The 17042-nt window shown below is 44.2% G+C and overlaps 1 protein-coding gene across 1 annotated transcript in view; it reads right to left on the reverse strand.

Moving 5' to 3' along the window:
- The window catches only part of itgb6 (integrin, beta 6), a 137503-nt gene extending 129708 nt beyond the window's left edge, over window positions 1-7795 (reverse strand). The window contains exon 1 of the mRNA XM_078552246.1: window positions 7723-7795. The gene's annotated coding sequence lies outside the window, so the exon portion shown is untranslated. The remainder of the gene's footprint in view (window positions 1-7722) is intronic.
- Window positions 7796-17042: the final 9247 nt, after the last annotated feature.

The following is a 17042-nucleotide window of genomic DNA, read 5'->3' on the forward strand; positions in this document are numbered from 1 at the left end:
AAAAGTGTATTTCGGCCTAGAGTACATGTGTGTGTTTGCAAACAAATGACAAAATATTAGCAAATAAAGCATCCTCTTAAACTTCTGGGAAGGAGTAATCTGCTCCCAACTTAGAAAATGTAAAATACAGTTTTGTTTATTGTTTTTCTAAAGAAACTTCATACCCTTTTAAAAAATCTTTTAAAGACAGATTATGCTCCTCTTAGTAGCAAGTTTTTGATTAAGTATTTACACTATCATATAAATTATTTAAGTGAGAAATCTGTTTTTGTTCCTTCACTCTGTAGTTCACTAATTTCTAATGCGCAACACTGACACATAACTATTTGAATTAGTTGGTTAGTTTAAAAACAGCATTGCTTCTTGAAATAGATGTTCGTTTAAACTCTAATGTCCTCTGCAACCTCCTGTATCTAGCTTTCAGATACACACAATCAGTATATGACCAAGCAAACATTACAACAATGTTTCAATCAGTTATTTATATTGATTGTAAAACACCTGTTAGCAGCATTTAAGTGATTTAATGGATAGGAGGAGAAAAGTCAGGTTTAATGTGATAAATCAATCAAGTTTCAATATAAGGCGTTTCATCAATCTGAATATTTTCAAACACTAATTGAAACAAAGTCAATTACATTTTTCTCGAATGGTTCTTCTCTCTCCACAGCATCAAGATATGATAATATTTTGTGGGACATCCAGTGACTTAAGACCGTTAAGTCCGTGCCAACCAAAAATTAAGATAATGCATAACTTTTGAGAATAAATTGGAGGAACTTGCGTCATTAAATTATAAGAAGGGTTACAATTCATTGTAAAGGATAGAAACGGCTACAAGTAACAAGATGATGAAAATTTTGAATAACACAATCTGTTCCAACCTCCAAAGCTTTACAGAATTGGCTAAATGTCAACCATCTATAAGGTGCAAGTCAGGAGTGTGATGGAATATTCTTCAATTGCTTGGATGAGTGTAGCTCCAACAACACTCAAGAAGCTCAAAACTATCCAGGACAAAGCAGCTCACTTGATTTACACACAATCCACGACCTTAAACATTCATTCCCTCCACCACTGATGCCCAGCAGGGTGTACCATCTACAAGATGCACTTCAGCAACCAACCAAGGCTCCCCTGACAGCGCATTCCAAACCTGCGACCTCTACCATCTAGAAGGACAAGGGTGGCAGAAGCATGGGAACCCCACCACCTGCAAGTTCCCCTCCAAGCCACACACCAACCTGATTTGGAACTAAATCGTCGTTCCTCCACTTGCGCTAGGTCAAAATCCTGGAACTCCCTTCCCAACAGCATTGTGAGTGTACCTAAAGCACATGGGCTTTAGCGGTTCAAGGCGGCAGCTCACCACCACCTTCTCAAGGGCAATTGGAGATGAGCAATAAATGCTGGCCTTCCCAGCAATGTCACTTCCCATGAAGGAATCAAAAGAAACTATTTGGACAGATCTAATGCTACATGCACAGTTTCTGTAATTACAATGAACAAGAGTGCCTCCATGTGCATCTAAAGACCTTCTTTCAAACACTTCTGAAATTCTGAACTTCCAGTCTTCTCTTAAAAAGAGAATATCAATGGCTGACAGTACTTTCATAACAGCTAGACATAGTTAACAACCAATGTCACTAAAATTGATCCATAAATTATATCTAAAATGTAAACAAAATTTAAACTACAGGTTCTATGTGTATGATAATATAATTTTAGAAGGGCAAGTCACAAAATAAGCAATATTTACAAAGACTTTGAGTGAGGATTCAGATCCACATATTTTCTAAAAATCTTTCAGTGAGAAGATCTTGTACCTATACTGTATCTCATCACATCTTAAAAATGCCTCAGTGTTTTGCAACTGATCATCACAGTCTCTTTTGTTACATACCAAAAGTGATGATAATCTTGTCCACCAGCAGAATCCACAAATAGCAAGTGGGATCAATGATCAGTTGATCTGTTTTACTGGTGTTGGCTGTAGCATGAATGTTACCAAGTCATCAGGTGAAAAATAATGCCATGGAATCCAGTAGCTGAATAAGCAGGACCAGCCTTGATTTAGTGAAAACAAATCCCTCCATAACCTTGCCCCTCCCTTTCTCTGTAATCTCCACCCCACAAGCCTCCAAGATATCTGACAGTGCTCCACCAGATAGTGATGGCACCGAGGTACTGTAGGGAAATATTATGACTAGCTCACAAAATTCCGATGGCTGGCGTTATGTATTGAATGTCTTTTGAATGTCTTATTGAGCTTGCCGTACTTGGCAGCCACACAGAGATCACAGAGTCCATGTTTGTCCTGGTTAGTTCAGTCACTGCAGTTAATAAATGAAGCACCTTGTCCAACCACCACAGTGTCTACGTGAGTATTCATCAATCTCTAAAAGGTTATCGGCAGTACCAACACTTAAACATAACAGCAGGGCATGTCGGTGTACCCAAAATGCAAGCCCATATCAGCCAGCATTTTACTGGCCACATCTCCACAGGAATGTAGTAAGGTTTTGCAGAACCTGCCAAGCTGTGGGAAAAACCCTAGCCTGCAGTAAAATCTGCACCTGTGATTCCCCTGCTGGCTTTTGGGGAACCATTCAGCAAGGTGTCAGTGGACTGTGTGGGCCCCCTGCCCAAAACAAAACCAGTATATCCTCACCATCATGGACGCAGCTACCTGCTTCCCAGAGGCTGTTCCCCTGAGAACCAAACAGTGGTGGCGGAATTAACCCAATTCTTTATCAAGTATGGGCTGCCCACCAAGATCCAGTCCGATCAGGGCTCAGATTTCATGTCTAAAATATTCCAGGGAGTCATGGGTAACCTGGGCGTGACCCAGCTGAACTCTTCAGCGTATCACCCGCAGTCGCAGGGGGCATGAGAACAGTACCACCAGACTCTAAAAAAACAAATGATCAGGGCATACTGCCACCAAGTGCAAGGGCCTCTGAAACTAATCAAGGAGAGGTTTTTAGAACAGAAGAAGGAAGTCTCCATGTTGGATTATGGAGCAGTGTTCCAGGAGTGACTTATAAGAGCCTGTGATGTGGCCCGAGAGCACTTAAAAATTTCCCAGACAGCTATGAAGAAACAGGCAGTCAAACATGCCAGGGCCTGAATCTTTCAGCCAGGAGGTGACGTGTTAGTGCTCCTGCCTATACCAGGTAAACCCCTAAAAGATTGGTTCAGTGGCCCGTACAGAGTAGCTAAGAAGCTTGGGGAAGTAAACTAACTAATTGAGACCCCAGGTCAGGGAAAAAAGCAAAGGCTGTGACATGTTAACATGGTAAAGCAATGTCACAGCCAAGAAGGGGACAAGCAGGTAATGGTCTGTCCCATTGTCACTGACCTAGATGATGAGGGTAGCAGTGGGGATGAATTGGAGGGAGACATTGGCGACGCCCACATTGAATCCCCTACTGCCTGGCTGACCAACACAGAGATACTAGCGAGCTTAGACTCCTTATTCACTCACCTAATTGCAGAACAGCGAGCAGAGCTGACAAGGCTGCTCACTGTATTTAAAGGTTTATGTAGAGACAAGCCTGGCTGCACCACACTAGCTCCACATGATGTGGATGTGGGAGAGGCCCCTCCCATAAAGCTCAGAAAAGCTGGTCCTGGTTTGGGGAGAGTTTAACTACATGCTGTAGCACTAACTAATAGAGCCTAGCAGCAGTAGCTGGAGTTCCGCAGTTGTGCTCGTGCCCAAGCTGGACAGCTCCACAAGTTTCTGCATTGATGACCCAAAAGTTAATGCAGTGACCCGAGCTGACTCCTACCTGATACCCCATCTGGAAGACTGCATAGATGGGGTAGGTAAAGCAGCTTACATCACTAAGATAGACATAGGCCAGAATCTTTGGGTCGGCGTGTGGGGGTGGGCCCTGCTTGCCAACGAGTAAAATGACGCTCAGTGACGTCAGGCGTGCATCCCGACGTCACCGCGCGTCATTCCAATTTTCAGTTTCTAACTGTGAAACTGCCAAAGCCAGCTCTACCGCGATCATCCAACTTAATGGGCACAACTTAAAGCCATCTACACCTCCCGGACAAGCCAAACATTGATTTGTATCTTTTTAAACTTTTATAAGTGTGAGGTGATGCACTTGGGCAGGACAAACAAGGCACGGGATGAGCGGTAGGACGCTGGGAAGCACCGAGGATCAGAGGGACTTGGTGTGCATGTCCACTGGTCCTTTAAGGCAGCGGGACAGTTAGATAAGGTGGTTAAGAAGGCATATGGGATACTTGCCTTCAATTAGCCGAGGCATAGAATATAAAAGCAGGGAGGTTATGCTGGAACTGTATAAAACATAGGTTAGGCCATAGCTAGAGTATTGCGTGCAGTTCTGGAATCCAGAAGGGTGGAAGGATGTGATTGCACTAGAGATAGTGCAGAGGAGATTTACCAAGATGTTGCCTGGGCTGGAGAGTTTGAGTTGTGAGGAAAGATTGGATAGACTGGGTTATTTTCCCTAGAGCAGAGGAGATTGAGGGGGGGACATGACAGGTGTATAAAATTGAGGAGCACAGATAGGGTAGACAGGAAGGAACTTTTCCCCTTGGTGGAGGGATCAATAACCAGGGGGCATAGATTTAAGGTAAGGGGCAGGAGGTTTGGAGGGGATGTGAGGAAGAATCTTTTCACCCAGAAGGTGGTGGGAATCTGGAACTCACTGCCTGAAAGGATGGTAGAGGCAGAAACCCTCATAACGTTCAAGAAGTATTTGGATGTACACTTGCAATGCCATGGCATACAAGGTTATGGGCCTAGTGCTGGAAATTGGGATTAGAATAGTTAGGTACTTGTTTGACTGGCGCAGACTCGATGGGCCGAAGGGCCTTTTTCTGTGCTGTCGACCTCCATGACTCTATGATTCTCTTTTGGCTCTTAACTTCTCATTTCTGATCTGTGTGTATGTATGTTGCGTTTTTATTATCTTTCTCGGGTTTTCGTATCTAGTCAACCTTTTCCTTGACACAAGAAAGCCTGGTTAAACTGGCTCCTTGTAAACAAAAAAAAACATTTGGACTGGAAAAAGGTGTCCACAGGGGAAGGGATCCTTTTTAAGTTAACCTTATGGTGAACAGCCGAGGGGGTTGAATAATAAAGGGGAGCCAGCTCATTGCTCTTCACTGGGAGCAAAACAAAACTGGGATCCCATTCGGGAGGTTAACGAAATGGGGGACCTCACCTGAGAACCAGTCGTAACACCAATAACACCCATCTCTACCTCACCGCATCCCTCTCAATACTGCCCTGTGGCTAAATTATCAGGCTGCTTGTCCAACATCCTGTACCAGATGAGCAGAAACTTCCTCTAACTAAATACTAGCCAGATCAAATCCTTTGCCTCTGGTCCCCACTATGAACTCTGTTCCCTCGCCACGGAATCCATCCCTCTCCCCGGCAACTGTCTGAGGCTCAAGCAGACCATTCACAATCATGGTGTCATATTTGACCCCAAGATGAGCTTCCAACCACATATTTGTGCCATCACTAATACCGCCTATTTCTATCCCCATTAAAACCCCTGACTCCATCCCTGCCTCAACTTCTGTGCTGTTCCAATATTCATTCATGCCTTTGTTTTCTCTAAACTTGACTATTCTAACATACAGTCCTTGCCCCTCCAACATTCTACACTTGAGCTCATCCAAAACTGTGCTGCCCATGCTCTTACTCATACCAAGCCCCATTCATGGATCACCCTTGTGCTTGCTGACCTACATTAGCTCCTGGTTAAGCAACAGCTCAGTTTTAAAATTTGGATTATTGTTTTCAACTCCCACCATGGCCTCATCCTTCTCTATCTCTGTAATCTCACCAGCCCAACAAGTCTCTGAGGTATTTACATTCCTCTCATTTTGGCCTCTCAAGAATCTTCAGTTTTAATCATTCCATTATGGGTGGCCATGTCTTCAGCTGCCAAGGCCCTCTGGAATTCCCTCCCTAAACGTCTTCAACCAAGCTTTTGATCACCTGCCCTAATATCGCCTTATGCGGCTTGGTGTCATTATTTGCAAATATTGCAAAGCATCTTGGGACATTTTATTATATTGTAGGTGTGACACAAATACAAGTTGTCATCTCATCTGAATGATAACACCTCCAACAATGTAGCACTTTCTTTATATTGCATCCTAAGTGTCAGCCCAGATCCCCAATCCTGCCGAATGGGTTTGAACCTGGAAACTTTCTGATTTAAACGTGAAGAATGCTAAGCTAGAACTGAGCCAAGCTGACACTTGAGACATGAATTAAGAACACTTTATTAAGAAAACGCCACAATGTGATGCAGCATATAATGTTCAGGACTTATTCCTAATAAAAGAAACCGCATAAACATCATTACAGCCAACTTTTTATGTTGTTTCAAAGACAGCACTATAGATTTACACTGGTACCGTTTATGTTGGATGTCAATTAATTTGTGGACTGTTATCATTCAATGAAGGGGGGAGTTTTAGGATTGTATTTACACCAAAAACTGTTCACATCATTTGAGCAGGATGCTGTTGGAAAAACGTGCCACATGAAGATTTGATAACAGAAACCGCCTAATTTTTCATTTGTTAAAATTATTGAAATTCAATAAATATGATAATTTGAGAGTTGACACCATAAAAATTATCATGAACGGTGCTGTGGTTTTGCAATGAAAACCCAACTGGTTTATTAATGCTCTTTAAAGAAGGAACTTGTTCCTGTCTCAGTTTGGCCTACATGTGACTCCAGTCCACAATTTCTGGTTGACTCTTAATGCCCTCAGGGCAACCAGCGTTGGTACCTCAACAGCATCACTCACATCTCAAGAACAAATTTTAAATAACTTGCCACTGTGGAAAACTTTCTTTTATCCCTTTCTTTTACATTCTCACCCCCTACCCCTGCACCTCCTTGTCACTTTACTATTCATGTAATCATATTGCCATGAATCCCATGTGCCATTAAGCTTTTAATAAGTCTTTTAACTGGTACCTTGTCAAAGCTTTCTTAAAATCCACATAAAACCACAGTAGCAGTGACATGGAACAATATATATCGATTTCAAAACCAACTGGCTACTTAATCAATTAACTCCTTTGTAAAAGAGTTCTCTAAATTATCTGCTTAAAAGCAGTATCAAAGAATATTTGATAAATACAGGCACAGAGTTCAAATACCTAATTGAATACTTTGACTGCTGTTCAGCTGGAACTGAGAAAACCAACTCATGAGGGTTAAAAATATAAACTAAAATAGAAAATGGGCATTCTGGGGTTTTTGCTACGTTACTTTTTTATAAGTTTTCACTTATTTATGATTTACTGTCCTTATTCAATCTCGCTAATGGAAGAAAACAGGTTGGAGTGAATCTATAACTGTGTAAGTTGTACATGACTGATTTGAAAGAGAAGGCTCAGTGGTTGAAGCATTTTTCTCATTCCACATTTTTACATTTCAGGGAGGATAACATGTGATGCATCAGTGCCTAGATAAACACACGCTCCCCCATGGCTCAGCTTGCTTGATTTATAATATGTACTGTGTTACCTAGCCCTTGAGAAGGCATGGGGATCAGACTAGGTATAAAATTATCATATATACATCCAAAAAATACTTAGTTTATAGTTGTTAAGGAATTTCTAACTAGGAAACTAGGTACTTCATTACCAAATATCAAGCTTCCTGAAGGAGTGAATCAAAAAGTTACATTTACCTACCTTGCAAGTTCTTCATTGGGATCCTCCACACACCATTAGAACTTGACTGACCTGTGGGAGGAATCTATATACTGAGCATGCTCTTAAAAATGTTTGCATTATGACATCATGCAAATTGGCAAAATAGGTAACCTTTTAATACTGCTTTGTAAAAGCCTAGGTGTTACATTATAGAACTAGTTTATTTTTGATCTCAAAGTAATCTTGACTAACTTCATGCCAAAATTGCTAACAAAACCCAAACTTAAGACCCAAGGAAGTGGTCAGGATAATGTGTGAAAACACCTATTGTTCCAAAAATGAGAAAGCTCCCACAATTTAGATAACCTACAAACAGTCTTAATTGTTCTAAATCCTTGACACATTATGGGAGCCATCACACAGCAGTACCAATTTGGGAGATGTCCTAGCTGAGGAGCACCAATTACAGCTTTCTAGCTTTGCAAAAAAGTCACTTTGTGCAGTAGCAACATTAAAGTTAAAAATTGCTAAATGATTCAGTAGTACTCCACATAGCTGGCTGACAGAGGCTGTATAATAAATACCTGATAAAGGTACGCTTGATGAGGCATTGCAATAAGGTTAATGATAGCTAATTGAACCTTCATTGCTTCTATCATTCAGGTGATCACAGTGACTAATGCACTCTCTTGCCTACTGTTACAATCCTGTTAGGGGTCACTGACGTTTAAAATTCTTTCGAGTTATCAACAGTCACAGATTGCAACTCTTTCGAGTACAATCACAGTTCTTGGTTTCCGGGAGTGGGACATGAACCCATAACCCTCTGATTCAAAGGCGAGGGTGCTATGAACTGAGCCACAGCTGACACCTCTCATTGACGTTTAAAGAAGAACTCCAAATATCCTGTAATTAACTTACAGAACTATGCCACAACATTTCATTTTTAAACAAAAATAAACTTTATTGTATATTAAAATGAATTAAACAAGGTAAACACTATTAACTTAACACTACAGCTTATGAAATCTTTTATAAATTCAGATCTACTTTTTATTTCCCCCAAGAGGTATGCCACAGACCTCCAAATTTACTTTCCTTCTCCTTAGTATTCCAGATATTCCTCCAAGGGAAGATTCTACGGGGGTCCTTCCATTAGAACTTCTTGACGGTGGATGCCTCAGCTCTTTGTTTGGGTTGCTGGCAGATACCTAACTGCCTTCCCACAGTTTTCCAGGCTAACTTTGTTGACTGCTTTCCATCACAAGGTTCTATGAGAACCACTGTTGATTTCTTCCACTTGCTGCAAGCTAAAGCAAATCTTCCAGCTGCCTGTCCGTCACAAAATCCATACAGTGAACATATTTTCTCTGCTTGAAAGGCAGGACTAACTGACCATCATTTCCTGTTGGTTCTCGGAATCTGGTGAGATGCAGTTTTCCTTAAGATGCTTTTTAAAACCCACCAGCCCAATGGTGGGTTTTCACGCTGTATTGTCCCATTCTCACCTGGCAGATGGCCTTCGATTTGCCCACCACTCCATTACCTCGCTGCTTCCTCAAGCAGGGTGCCATATTTAAATTGCAGCTACATGCACACTTCTCAATGCTTGCAGCCCAGGAAGGCACCAGTGAAGACACGGCCCCAAAGCCAAGAAGAATGCATCAATTTAGTGACACATCCCTGGCATGCCTTTTGGAGGCTGTGGAGGCCTGCTGCGATGTCCTCTACACCCGCTCTGGCTCATTCTCACCACTCCAGCTTGGGAAGCAGTGGCAGTGGTGGTCAGTGCCAATGCTGCATATAAGAGGTTGGCCATCCAGTGCAGAAAACAGATGAATGATCTCACTCGTGCTGCCAGGGTAAGACATCCATCTCATCACTCTAAACTAACACACTCACAAAGCCATCACACATTCACTGGCATCTCACTCACTGCCAGCTCCATGGCCGTCACCACCCTCTCCCTCACACACACCCTCACACCTCCATCTATCCTCATCTCCTCTAGAGACTGCCTCCTCAGCCCTCACCATCTTGAGGCCACCTGCACAGATCAACATGTGCCACCCACACATCCTGAGATACGCCCTTTCCCCAGTAAAGCTCTTGCCCTGCAGCCTCTTCCCTTGTCTGAGGCCATTTCTACCCCCCTTTCCCCAAGCAAGCCCTAGCACTGCAGCCCATTGAGCCTTACGGCTGGTCTGGTAGCTAGAGATCTGCCCGTGAGTCCCCCTAAAAGTGATGCGGCGCTGCCTGCGAAGCCTGGCGCTGATGGCTGTGAGTGCGGATCGAAGGAAGGTAGGAAAATAAACCTCGAAGTCCCGAATGAAGTGCAGCTCACCAGGTGCACGTCGCTTAATTGCTGTTGTGAACACATCGGTGTGCAATCATGCCAACATGCCCGGATGATCCAGCGTGGGGGGATGATTCCAGTGAGCAGAGCCTATAATGAGATGCTAAAGTATTGAAATTAGGTTCCCAATGTGTGGTGGCAGGAAACGCAGCCCACCATTCATGGGTGGAGCAGATGATCGCAAACTGGTTTCACAATGGCATGAAACTGATTTTTGGCTCTCTCTGGGGGGATTTCAATGTCCATCACGAAGATTGGCTCGGTAGCACAGCTACTGACTGAGCTGGCTGAATCTTAATGGACATAGCTGCTAGACTGGGTCTGTGGCAGGTAGTGAGGGAACCTTGAGTGAAAAACCTACTTGGCCTCATTGTCACCAACTTGACTTGTCGCAGATGCGTCTGTCCATGACAGTGTCAGTAGGAGTGACCACCGCACAGTCTGTGTGGAGATGAAATCCTGCCTTCACATTGAGGATACCCTCCACTGTGTTGTGTGGCACTATCACCGTGATAAGTGGGACAGATTTCAAATAGATCTAGCAACTCAAAACTGGTCATCCATGAGGCGCTGTGGGCCATCAGCAGCAGAATTGTACTCAAACACAATTTATAACCTCATGGCCCAGCATAACCCCCACTCTACCATTACCATCAAGCCGAGGCATCAACCCTGGTTTAATGAAAAGTGCAGGAGAGCATGCCAGGAGCAGCACCAGGCACACCTAAAAATGAGGTGTCAACCTTGTGAAGTTACAGGGTTACTTGTGTGCCAAACAGCAGAAGCAGCATGCGATAGACAGAGCTAAGCAATCCTACAACCAACAGCTCTGCAGTCCTGCCACATCCAGGCATGAATGGTAATGAACAATTAAACAACCAACAGGAGGTGGCAGCTCCATAAATATCCCATCCTCAATGATTGGGGAGCCCAGCACGTCAGTTCAAAAGACAAGACTGAGGCATTTGCAACCATCTTCAGTCAGAAGTGTCGGGTGGATGATCCACCTCAGAGGTTCCCAGCATCACAGATGCCAGTCTTCAGCCAATTTGATTCACTCCAGATGATTATAGAGTCACAGAGGATGACAGCACAGAAAAAGGCCCTTCGGCCCATCGAGTCTGCACCGGTCAAACAAATACCTAACTATTCTAATCCCATTTTCCAACACTAGGCCCATAGCCTTGTATGCCATGGCATCACAAGTGCACATCCAAATACTTCTTAAATGTTATGAAGGTTTCTGCCTCTACCACCCTTGCAGGCAGTGAGTTCCAGATTCTCACCACCCTCTAGGTGAAAAAATTCTTCCTCACAGCCCCTCTAAACCTCCTGCCTCTTACCTTAAATCTATGCCCCTTGGTTATTGATCCTTCCACCAAAGGGAAAAGTTCCTTCCGGTCTACCCTATCTCTACCCCTCATAATTTTATACCGCTCAATCATGAGCCCCTTCAATCTCCTCTGCTCCAGGAAAAATAACCCCAGCCTATCCAATCTCTCCTCATAAACTCAAACTCTCCAGCACAGGCAACATCCTGGTAAATCTCCTCTGCACTCTCTCGAGTACAATCACACCCTTCCTATAATGCGGATTCCAGAACTGCACGCAATACTCTAGCTGTGGCCTAAACTGCATTTTATACAGTTCCAGCATAACCTCCCTGCTCTTACATTCTATGCCTCAGCTAATAAAGGCAAGTATCCCATATGCCTTCATAACCACCTGATCTACCTGTCCCACTACCTTAAAGGACCGGTGGACATGCACACCAAGTTCCCTCTGATCCTCGGTACTTCCCAGCGTCCTACCATTCATCGTGTGTTCCTGTGCCTTGTTTGTCCTGCCCAAGTGCATCACCTCACACTTATCCGGATTAAATTCCATTTGCCACTGATCAGCCCATCTGGCCAGCCCATCTATATCCTCCTGTAATCTAAGGCTATCCTCCTCACTATTTACCACCCCACCAATTTTCGTGTCATCCGCGAACTTACTGATCAACCATCCTACATTCAAGTTTAAATTGTTTACATACACCACAAACAGCAAGGGACGCAACACCGATCACTGTGGAACCCCACTGGACACAGGCATCCAGTCACAAAAACACCCCTCGACCATCACCCTCTGCTTCCTGCCACCCAGCCAATTCTGGATCCAATTTGCCAAATTGCCTTGGATTCCATGGGCTCTTACCTTCATTATCAGTCTCCCATGCAGGACCCTATCAAAAGCCTTGTTGAAGTCCAAGTAGACTACGTAAAATGCATTGCCCTCATCTACACATCTGGTCACCTTTTCGAAAAATTCAATCAAATTGGTCAGACATGACCTCCCCTTAACAAAACCATGCTGACTGTCCTTCATTAATCCCTGCATCTCCAAATGTAGATTAATTCTGTCCCTCAGAATTGCTTCTAATAGTTTCCCCACCACTGAGGTTAGACTGACTGGCCTGTAGTTCCCTGGTTTATCCCTTCCTCCCTTCTTGAATAACGGTACCACATTGGCTGTCCTCCAGTCCTCTGGCACCTCTCCTGTGGCCAGAGAGGTATTGAAAATTATTGCCAGTGCCCCTGCTATCTCCTCCCTTGCCTCACTCAACAGCCTGGGATACATTTTATCCGGGCCTGGAGATTTATCTACTTTTAGGCCTGCCAGACCACTTAGAACTTCCTCCCTTTCTATGCTAATTTCTTTAATTATATCACAGTCCTTCTGCCTGATTTCCATACTCACGTCGTCCCTTTCACTTGTGAACACCAACACAAAGTATTCATTTAAAACCCTACCTATGCCTTCCAGCTCCACAAACAAATTACCACCATGGTCCTTAATGGGCCCTACTCTTTCCCTAGTTATCCTTTTATTCTTAATGTACTTGTAAAACAACTTTGGATTTTCCTTTATTTTACCTGCCAATGTCTTTCCATGCCCCCTTTTTGTTCTCCTAATTTCCTTTTTAAGATCCCCCTACACATTCTACATTCCTTTAGGGCTTCTGCTGTTTGAGCCCTCGGTATCTGCCATAAGCCTCCCTTTTTGCCTTTATCCAATCCTGTATATCCCTCGACATCCAGGGTTCCCTGGGTTTGTTGGTCCCAACCTTTGTCTTTACTGGAATATGTTGGCCCTGTACTCTCCCTATTTCCTTCTTGAATGAGTCCCACTGCTCTGATGCAGATTTACCTAAAAGTAGCTGCTCCCAGTCCACTCAGGCCAAATCATATCTGATCTTATTAAAATTGGCCTTCCCCGAATTTAGAACTCTGATTTCTGGCCCATCCTTGTCCTTTTCCATAACAACCTTGAATCTAACGGAGTCATGATCACTATCTGCAAAATGCTCCCCCACTGATACCTCTACCAATTGCCCGGCTTCATTCCCTAAATCTAAGTCCAGGACCGCCCCCTCTCTTGTAGGACCTTCTACGTACTGGCTTAAAAAGCTCTCCTGGATGCATTTTAAGAATTCCGCTCCCTCTAAACCTATCACACTATGACTAACCCAGTTAATGTTGGGGAAATTGAAATCCCCCACCATTACTACCCTACTATTTTTACACTTCTGAAATTTGCCAACATATCTGCTCTTCTATTTCTCTCTGACTGTTTGGGGACCACTCCCAGCAATGTGATTGCTCCTTTTTTGTTTTTCAGTTCTACCCATATGGCTTCATTTGAGGAGCCTTCTAAGATGTCATCCCTCTTGCTGCTGTAATTGATTCCTTGATCAATATTGCAATACCCCCTCCTCTTTTACTTTCTTCCCTGTCTCACCTGAAGACCCTATATCCTGGAATATTGAGCTGTCAATCCTACCCCTCTCTCAAACATGTCTCTGTGACAGCAATGACATCATACTTCCATGTGTTAATTTGTGCCCTCAACTCATCTGCCTTATTCGTCAGACTCCTTGCATTAAAATAAATACCATCCAACCTTTCCAAACTCCCTTGTGCCTTAATAAAAACAAAAAACTACTGCCGATGCTGGGAATCCAAATCAAAAACAGAATTACCTGGAAAAACTCAGCAGGTCTGGCAGCATCGGTGGAGAAAAAAAGAGTCGACGTTTCGGGTCCACACGACCCTTCAACAGAACTGAAGTATAGTTAGGAGAGGGGTGAAATAGGACCCCTCTCACCCCTTTTACTCCTCACCTAACCATACTTCAGTTCTGTTGAAGAGTCGTGTGGACCCGAAACGTCGACTCTTTTCTTCTCCACCGATGCTGCCAGACCTGCTGAGTTTTTCCAGGTAATTCTGTTTTTTCCCTTGTGCCTTAACTGCCCTATAATTTCTATGCCTTCCAGACTTACTTGCTCTCTCTTCTAATTTTGGCTGTGCATCTCCCCCTGCTGAACCTCCTCTCAGGATCCCATCCCCCTGCCAAGTTAGTTTAAACCCTCCCCAACAGCACTAGCAAACCACCCTGCAAGGATGTTGGTCCCATTCTGGTTCAGGTGCAACCCGTCTGCCTTGTACAGGTCCCACCGCCCCCAGAAACGGTCCCAATGTCCCAGAAATCTAAAGCCCTTCCTACTGCACCATCTCTCCAGCCACGTATTCATCTGGACTAACATCCTATTTCTATACTCACCAGTGCGTGGCACCCGAAGTAATCCAGAGATTACTACCTTTGAAGTCCTGTTGTTTAATCTGTTTCCAAGCTCCCTAAATTCCGCTTGCAGGACCTCATCCCTCTTTCTACCTATGTCATTGGTACCAATTTGTACCACAATCTCTGTCTGTTTGCCCTCCCCCTTTAGTATGCCCTGCAGCCATTCAGTGACATCTTTGACCCTGGCACCAGGGAGGCAAAATACCATCCTGGAGTCACGCCTATGGCCGCTTGTCTGTTCCTCTTACTATCGAGTCTCCTAACACTATTACTCTTCCCCTCTTTTTCCTCCCTTGCTGTGCAGCTGAGCCACTCCTAGTGCCATGAGCATGGCTGCATGCCCCAAAGGAACCATCACTCTCACTGTTTTCCAACATAGAAAAACGGTTCTTGAGTGAGATGCACCCTAGGGATTTCCTGACTACCTTAAATCTTTCTTCTGACTGATGGTCACCCATTCCCTCTCTACACTTCTGTAAGCAGTGGGGTGACCATGTCTAAAAATGTGCTATCCACGAAACTCTCAGCCTCGTGGATGCACCTCAGTGCCTCCAGCTGCCGGTCAAGCTTGAAAACCTGGAGCTCAAGTAGCTGCAGCTGGTGGCACTTCCTACACACGGTCAGAGCGCAAGGAGCATCTAGGACTTCCCACATGTTACAGGCGGTACATAACACAGGACTGAGATGCCTTGCCATGCCTCTAGTTGAAAAAAAAAATCTTAAAAAGTTAAATACAGTAAAAAAAATTAATTTATTTATGTATTTTAAATAAAACTAGAACCCTTACCTTTCCTTAGCTTAATCTATTTTAAACTGGAGAAAAACACTTACCCACTACTCACCAGTCAGCTCTCACCTTTGTGCTGTCGTCACTTTTTGAAGCTTCCCCGCACTCGCGCTGGTTCTGATCTCTCCACCGCTCTCTCGTGCTGACTTGTGAAAATAAGTGAAGGCACCGCTGAGATTTCTTAACGTTATCAAGAAATGGCTGAATACACTGGATACTGCAAAGGCTATGGGCCCGGACAATATTCCAGCAATAGTATGAAGACTTGTTCTCCAGAAGTAGCTGCGCCCTTGGCCAAGCTGTTCCAGTACAACTGCAACACTGGCACCTACCTGGCAATGTGGGAAATTGCCCAGCTACGTGCTGTGCACTAAAAGCAGGATAAATCCAACCGACCAATTTCCACTCCATTAGTCAACTCTCAATCTTCAGCAAAGTGATGGAAAGGTCATCGACGGTGCTATAAAGCGACATTTACTCAGCAATATCCTGCTCACTGACGCTCAGTTTGGATTCCGCCAGGGCCACTAAGCTCCTGATCTTATTACAGCCTTCACCCAAATATGGATAAAAGAACTGATCTCCAGAGGTGAGGTGAGAGCGACTGCCTTTGACATCAAGGCCACATTTAACTGAGTTTGGTGTGAAGGAATCTTAGCAAAACTGAAGTCAATGGGAATCAGGGGGAAGCTCTCCACTGGTTACAGTCATACTTAGCACAAAGGAAGATGGTTGTGGTTGTTGGAGGCCAATCATTTCAGCCCCGGGACATCGCTGCAGGAGTTCCACAGGGTAGTGTCGTAAACCTAGTATCAGCACTCATTCACTGTTGCTGGGTCAATATCCGGGAACTCCCTTCCTAAAAGTATCTACAGCTGCTTCATTGGTGACCCTCCCTCTATTATAAGGGCAAAAGTGGGGATGGTCACTGATGATTGCACAATGCTCAGCACCATTCTTGATTCCTCAGATACAGAAGTAGTCTGTGTCCATATGCAACAAGACCTGAACAATATTCGGGCTTGGGCTGATAAGTGGCAAGTAACATTCACACCACACAATGCAGGGCAAAGATCATCTCCAATAAGAGAGAATCTAGTCATCGCCCCTTGACATTCAATGGCATTCAATGCTGAATCCCCCATCATCAACATCCCAGGGGTTACCATTGACCAGAAACTGAACAGGACCAGCCATATAAATGCTGTGGCTACAAGAGCAGATCAGAGGCTGGGAATTCTGCAGAGTAACTCACCTCCTGACTCCCCAAAGCTGTCCACTATCCAGAGAGTACAAACCAGGAATATGATGGAATACTCTCCACTTGCCTGGATGAGTGCAGCTCCAACAACACTCAAGAAGCTTCACACCATCCAAGAAAAAGCAGCCTGCTTAATTGGCACCCCATATGCCGCAATAAATATTCACTCCCTCCACCACCAACACACAGTGGCAGCAGTGTGTGCCATCTACAAGGAGCACTACATCAACTCACCAAGGCTCCTTAGACAGCACCATCTAAGCCAGCGGCCTCTACCACCTAGAAGGACAAGGGCAGCAGATGCATGGGAACACCACGAAGTTCCCGTC

Source organism: Cetorhinus maximus, chromosome 11 (genome assembly GCF_964194155.1).
Source record: "Cetorhinus maximus chromosome 11, sCetMax3.hap1.1, whole genome shotgun sequence".
Classification (NCBI taxonomy): domain Eukaryota; kingdom Metazoa; phylum Chordata; class Chondrichthyes; order Lamniformes; family Cetorhinidae; genus Cetorhinus; species Cetorhinus maximus.